A 6,141-nucleotide genomic window follows, 5' to 3' on the forward strand; every position below is an offset into this window, starting at 1 on the left:
TATTTTCATTACAAGATTGTGTTGTGTGATCTCTAACATCATGTAGACAAGTTTGCATGTGTTTAATATTTGGAGCTCTGTTATGCTATTCAAGAGTGATTTATATATTAAGAATGAAAGATGCTTTTGCATTAAAAAAGCTGCATAAGATGGAAAGATTTAAGTCTGATTAAGAATGCTTACAGAAAGTTTCTTTTAATTGAAATGGAAAATTCACAGTGGTCTATAATGGAGCAATTCTTGCAAAATGGCAATTAGAAATGTTCCACCTTTGTTATTATGCCTTAAAGGGATGGTTCACCCATCCCAGATCTGTATGTCGGTCTTCACACAAAAAAAGATTTTTAGAAGTTCTATACATCCTCACAATGCAAATGAATGGGTACCAAAATTTTAAAGCTCCAAAAGGACTAAGGCAGAATAAAAGTAATCCATAACACTCCAGTGGTGAAATACATGTTCAGAAGAGATATGATCCATGTTGGTGAGAAACAGATAAATATTTAAATCTTTTAACTCAACTTTCACATTCTCCTTTTGTTTGGTTATTTGAATTCTTCATGCCTATCGCCACCTACTAGTCAGGGAGGAGAATGTTTGGAATTTTTTTTTTATATTGATCTGTTTCCCAAAACCCACAACTATCATATTGCTTCTGAAGATATATATTTAACCACTGGAGTCTGATGAATTTTTCCTCTATCACTGTAAAAAAAAAAAGAATCTTGTTTCAATTCAAAAGTGTTAGTGCTGCCTTAAAAATTCCAGTTGTGTCAACTTAAGAGGTAAAGTTTTTTAAACAGAACACAGAGTTGATTTAAATCAAAACTTGTTAAATGAGCTCAATGTCTCTTTAGGTAGACCTGACTTTCTAGTTCTGTCAGCTTCAGTCTAATTCAATTCAAATTTAATATGAAAGTCCAATTACTTACATTATAATTTAATATTATTGATGCTAATCATAGAAATCATTAGGGCTATCACATTTCATGGGGTAAAAAATAAACCGCTATTTGATAAATAACGGCCAGCTGATGATCAGAGACCAATGTGGAAACCGACTACCATGCATGGGCTTTAATACTTTACACGCAAATCCCAATGATGGTGACAATCATCAAACACTGATTAAAAATATGAACTTTGAATTATTGCTTCGTGACAAATAACTGAAAGTAACAGCAAGCACAACAGCCAACACCATAAATAAATTAGCAAACAATACAAAATAAGTTAGACACTACTGCAATTTGTGTAATTGAGTCATGCTGCAGTGCATGCTGGGAATCTGATTACATGAGCATGATGTACATAGTACACTTGACTTATTTCAGTCAAACTGAAATAATTGAGTTATTCTAACTCTACATTTTAAGTTAAGGTAACTAAAAGGGTAAATCTGTTTTTACAATGTAAAGTTCGAACTCTCGACTCCAGGGGTGGTAGTCACCGTCTTTACTGACTGAGCTACCCAAGCCCCCAATATTCTGACACTTGCCCATTTATGGCTAACATCACAAAATAAAACAAAACATAAAACAAAACACTTCAAAATAACTTTGCTTGAATGGCTTATGTCACCTTCGGTGTGTGTGTTCTCATTTCATAACATTTCTTCAAATAAAGATCACAGTATCATGGCATAACAGGGTGGACAATAAATCAAAAGACACACACAAAAAAATCCTCCACTATCAGTGTAAAAATTACATATTTACCATACAAATTAATACATGTTGGTAAGAGAATGCTGTAAACCCTAATGCTTAAAATAATTACTTGTTTTGAGTAGAGAAAAAATTAGAATTTTTCAAATTTGTCCAAATAAATTAACCTTTATGAGAGTTTAGAACTTTATCTTTCGTTTCAGTTCACAAAACTTGCACATTTTAAGTAACCTGAAGTGTTTGATTGTTTTGGGTTTAATTGACATGTCTCTTTAAATTTACAGTAACTCGAGAAAAGTTTATGCTCTGATTAATACAGTAGAAAATGTGAGCTGATACAACAATATGTTTTATTACGATATTAATGGTGGAGAATATATTCAGACAAATAATCTAGTTATTTGTCATTTATCTACATTATAACGGTTGTCAAACACGACTGATTCCATTATAAATTTCCTTACAAAGTAATGTAGAAATAGGACCTTTTAATTTAATTCCTAGCTCACACATACTGTCTCCCATACAAATAATGGTAACGTACACAACAACACTTTACCCCGTACAGTGTACATTTATCATACCAAATTCGCTACATATATTGGTGTGAGTATCTGGGCACTTTCACGGATTGCTGTTTATTTGTGCATTGTGGGACGCGTTGATGTTCATATGCATCGATGAAACTATTTTGACACAGATAACAAATCACTGGTGTTGGCTGCTATGGCGACGAAAGTTCACAGGAAGTCCTAAAGAGACTCTTCCAGGGCAATCCACCGCGCATGCACAACCTGCTGACGCCATATTGTAAACACAGTACGGCTAAGCTAATAGCATAACACAACACCGCCACACTAACCAGTTAGCAAACTTTAATTGAAACCCCTAAATATGCTACACAGTCATGAGGAATGCCACCCACCTGAAGTCATCAAGGTTGCCCCAGAAGAACTGCAGAGCTCACACCATGAGAAGCAGCCACATTAACCTTGTAGAACCGTGCAAATGTACATGGAGAAGTCCAGGTAGCAGCAGCACAGATATCTGCCAACGAAACACCCCGAAGAGACCGCCCTTGTAGAATGGCAAGTAACAACTTCTAGTAAGGGTATTTTAGCATTATCATATGCCAATTTGATCACTTCTACAATCCAGCACGACAGTCTCTGCTTAGACAAAGGCGCACACTTACACACACTGCAATGACAAATAGTTGATCTGTCTGTCTGAACGACGCAGTATAATTGACATAAGAATTTAATGATGATCTCTCCTAACCACATTGGATGGAGATGAGGGCAGTCAAAGAGCAGCCAGATTAATAAACTGATTCTCAAAATGGGGTAACAATACTTTTGGAAGAAAGGTTGGATTAGGATGAAGAATGGCCCCTGAATCCTCTGGCAACCAGTGTAAACACAACTCACTCACAGAGAGTGCATGGATCTCACTTACTCGTTTAGCCGAAGCAACAGCTAACAGGAATTATGTCTTTAAAAACACCCACTTAATATCTGCCTCACCCATTGGTTAGAATGGTGATGTACTAAGAAAATCTATGAAAAGTGGCAATCCCACACAGGAAAAAGAGTCCCACGAACTGGCTTTAAGCACCTTGCCCCCTTCAAAAAAATTTAAACAATATTATGAGACCCCACAGGAGAACCATCAATTGGGGCATGATGTGCAGATATGGCAGCAACACACTGTGGTGCCTGAGGTTAGGAAGCAGTGTGGTGACAAAATCGCTGTTCTGGTATTGGATAGCGATGGTGCATTGGAGCTGGTGGCATCCTAAAATGATGTGCCCGTTGGACCCGAGTCAGCTGGCGGGAAGCTTCCGACAACTTCACACTCTTCTCCAATACCTTAGAGACATTGGGGCCAAACAGATGCTCTGATACGATTGGCAGGTCCCTCAGAGTATTTTTAAAATCTTCAGGCAGCTTTGCCTGAGCAACCCACACCTGGTGATGGGCTGTTAGCAGGGTTGCTGAAAATGTAACCAGTTCACGAGTCACATGACCCATGGCCAATAAAGCCATTTGTAGGAACTGAGGTACCTAAGTGTCTACATTTGACGACCCTAATGTGGTGTTGCAGGCAAGAAGCAGCTTGCAGATAGTATTCTCTGTTCGAGTTATATAACGAGGTATGCAACGTCAAAGTGTCATCCACAGAGGACAGGCCTGTCCCGGGTGAATGAGCTGAACACCCCCTCGAGCCACCTGTAACAGAGAGGCTGGAAAAAACTTCATGAGAAGGAAGATTTATAACATCATCAACCAACTCCTCGTCATGAAAATGTGAATTGGAGGCACTCATGGAAAGAACATCCAAATCAATATTATCTGGAGGCTGGAAGTCACCCTCTTCCACTGGCTTGTTCCCAGAGGATGTAGGTAATGCTGGAGGTTGAGAGCTTGAAGAAGACGTTTCATTTCTGCCATTTCTGATGAGAGATTAGCGACAGTCTTCGACAGCAAATGCTCAGAATTGTCGGTGTGCGGAACAGATTCCTTCTTCGCCTGCAGAGCACTAGCCACTGCCAACACATGGCTCTTCTGAGCGCGCCATAGGGCTGAATCAAGCTATGCGAGACTAACGGACGAGCGAGGATCTAACTCGGCGAGGCGAAGATGTATTTCTGACATAGGCAGCATACTACAGTGCAAACACAGATCTGTCAAAGCTTCTCTTAAATGCTGGATTCCTAAACACAATGGGCAGTGATCGTGTCCGTCATCAGGGAGAAATGTGTTCGGACACAGTTTACAACTCGGCGGGAAGCCGGTGACAATGGCCGATTATTGCACGCCCTCGGTTAGGACCATAGGGAATCAGACAGCCAAGATAATCAGTAAAAACTTGGACTATCAATTATATCTTCGGATAGAACTGAAAATAGTAAATTGTGAATGACAAGCAAGCAAGAGAAACAAGAGAATTAAATAACCTGCCATCGGATAGCACAGTATTACCCGCAATAAGTTATTGCTGGAAATAACCAAGTAATGGCAGATATGAGGAATGCAGGAATAATACCTATACCCTCACAAGCCACTACAGAGTCACAGCTTGCATCTCCTACCTTCAGTGGACCACCGTGGACAAAAAGCACAAAAAGGATCCTGGAACAGCCTCAAAGATCACTGTGAAAAAAGAATTTGAATGCTCCCAAGAAGAGCTAGTGGAAACGTTTGCCATTTTGCTCCAGAAGTTCAGGCACCATCTCTATAACATCAGGCAGCAATATGCTTTCTCACGGGCACTGAATCTAAACCTCCAAGCAAATGAATTTGCAGTCCATATTGATTTCTCAGAGAACTATGGCTGCAAATACAGCGCAGAAGTGCAAGCTGCCCATTTTGGTGCATCACACCAACAGGCCAAATTGCACACTGGGGTTTACTATATGTGTGGTTGGGGGGGGGTGCATCTGGCCCTACCTCCTTCTGCACAATATCAGCATCCAGACTGAAGGGACCACCTGTCATATGGCAACACCTGGAGTCCATTCTGAGGGAAATCAGAGAGAGATGCCCAGATGTAACAACCATCAATTTTTTTTAGCGACGGCCCCTGTACACAGTACAAACAGCGGGGTCATTTCTACCTCTTTTGTACTGACATTTTCAAGAAGGGGTTTACAAGAGGAACCTGGAACTACTTTGAAGTCAGCCATGGCAAAGGTGCCCCAGATGGTGTGGGTGGCACACTGAAGAGGAGGGCTGCCAGACTTGTCAGCCAAGGAGTGGATATCCCCACGGCATTGTCCCTGTACCAAGCTCTGAGTGAGGGACAATCAAAGGTGAAATTGTTCTACATTGAGGAGCAAGATGTGGAGGATGCAGTGAAAGAAATGCCAGCTGACATTCCAGCCGTACCATCCACAATGAGGCTCCACCAGGTGGTCACTCTTTCTCCTGGGAAAATTCTCTACCGTGATGTCAGCTGCATGTGCTCTGCAACAGGGAATCTGGAGTGTGACTGCCAAAAAAACAAGTGTTTCAGCTTTAATCCTCGAGATGACAACACAGAAGACCCCATACACAATACACCAGAAGAAGTGCAGTGGCACAGTCCAGAGGTTGTGGGGAAATGGTGCCCTGGTGTACGACCATACCATCTACCCAGGGATCATCCAGGAGTTGAATGAGACCCACTGCCAGGTGAAATGTATGCACAGACTGGGGAGAAATAGTTTTTTTTCTCGAATCAAATTATTTGATGGTTTATTACCTGTTTTTCTTTAATACATAACAGAAAATTATTAAATAAAGTGTAAATTTTTCATAAGTGTTGATTCCTAAATTGTCCTCCAATCCTGGAATGACTCAAGTATGTAATATAAGCTTACACAGTAAGTGTAAGTTCAGCTAAATAGTTATGTTTCAAATGAAGTACTATTAAAATGTATGAGTTTGCTTACTCAATATTTAAGGTTAAGAGCAATTATTATAATAATCTG

The sequence above is a fragment of the Xyrauchen texanus genome, chromosome 7 (genome assembly GCF_025860055.1).
Source record: "Xyrauchen texanus isolate HMW12.3.18 chromosome 7, RBS_HiC_50CHRs, whole genome shotgun sequence".
NCBI lineage: Eukaryota > Metazoa > Chordata > Actinopteri > Cypriniformes > Catostomidae > Xyrauchen > Xyrauchen texanus.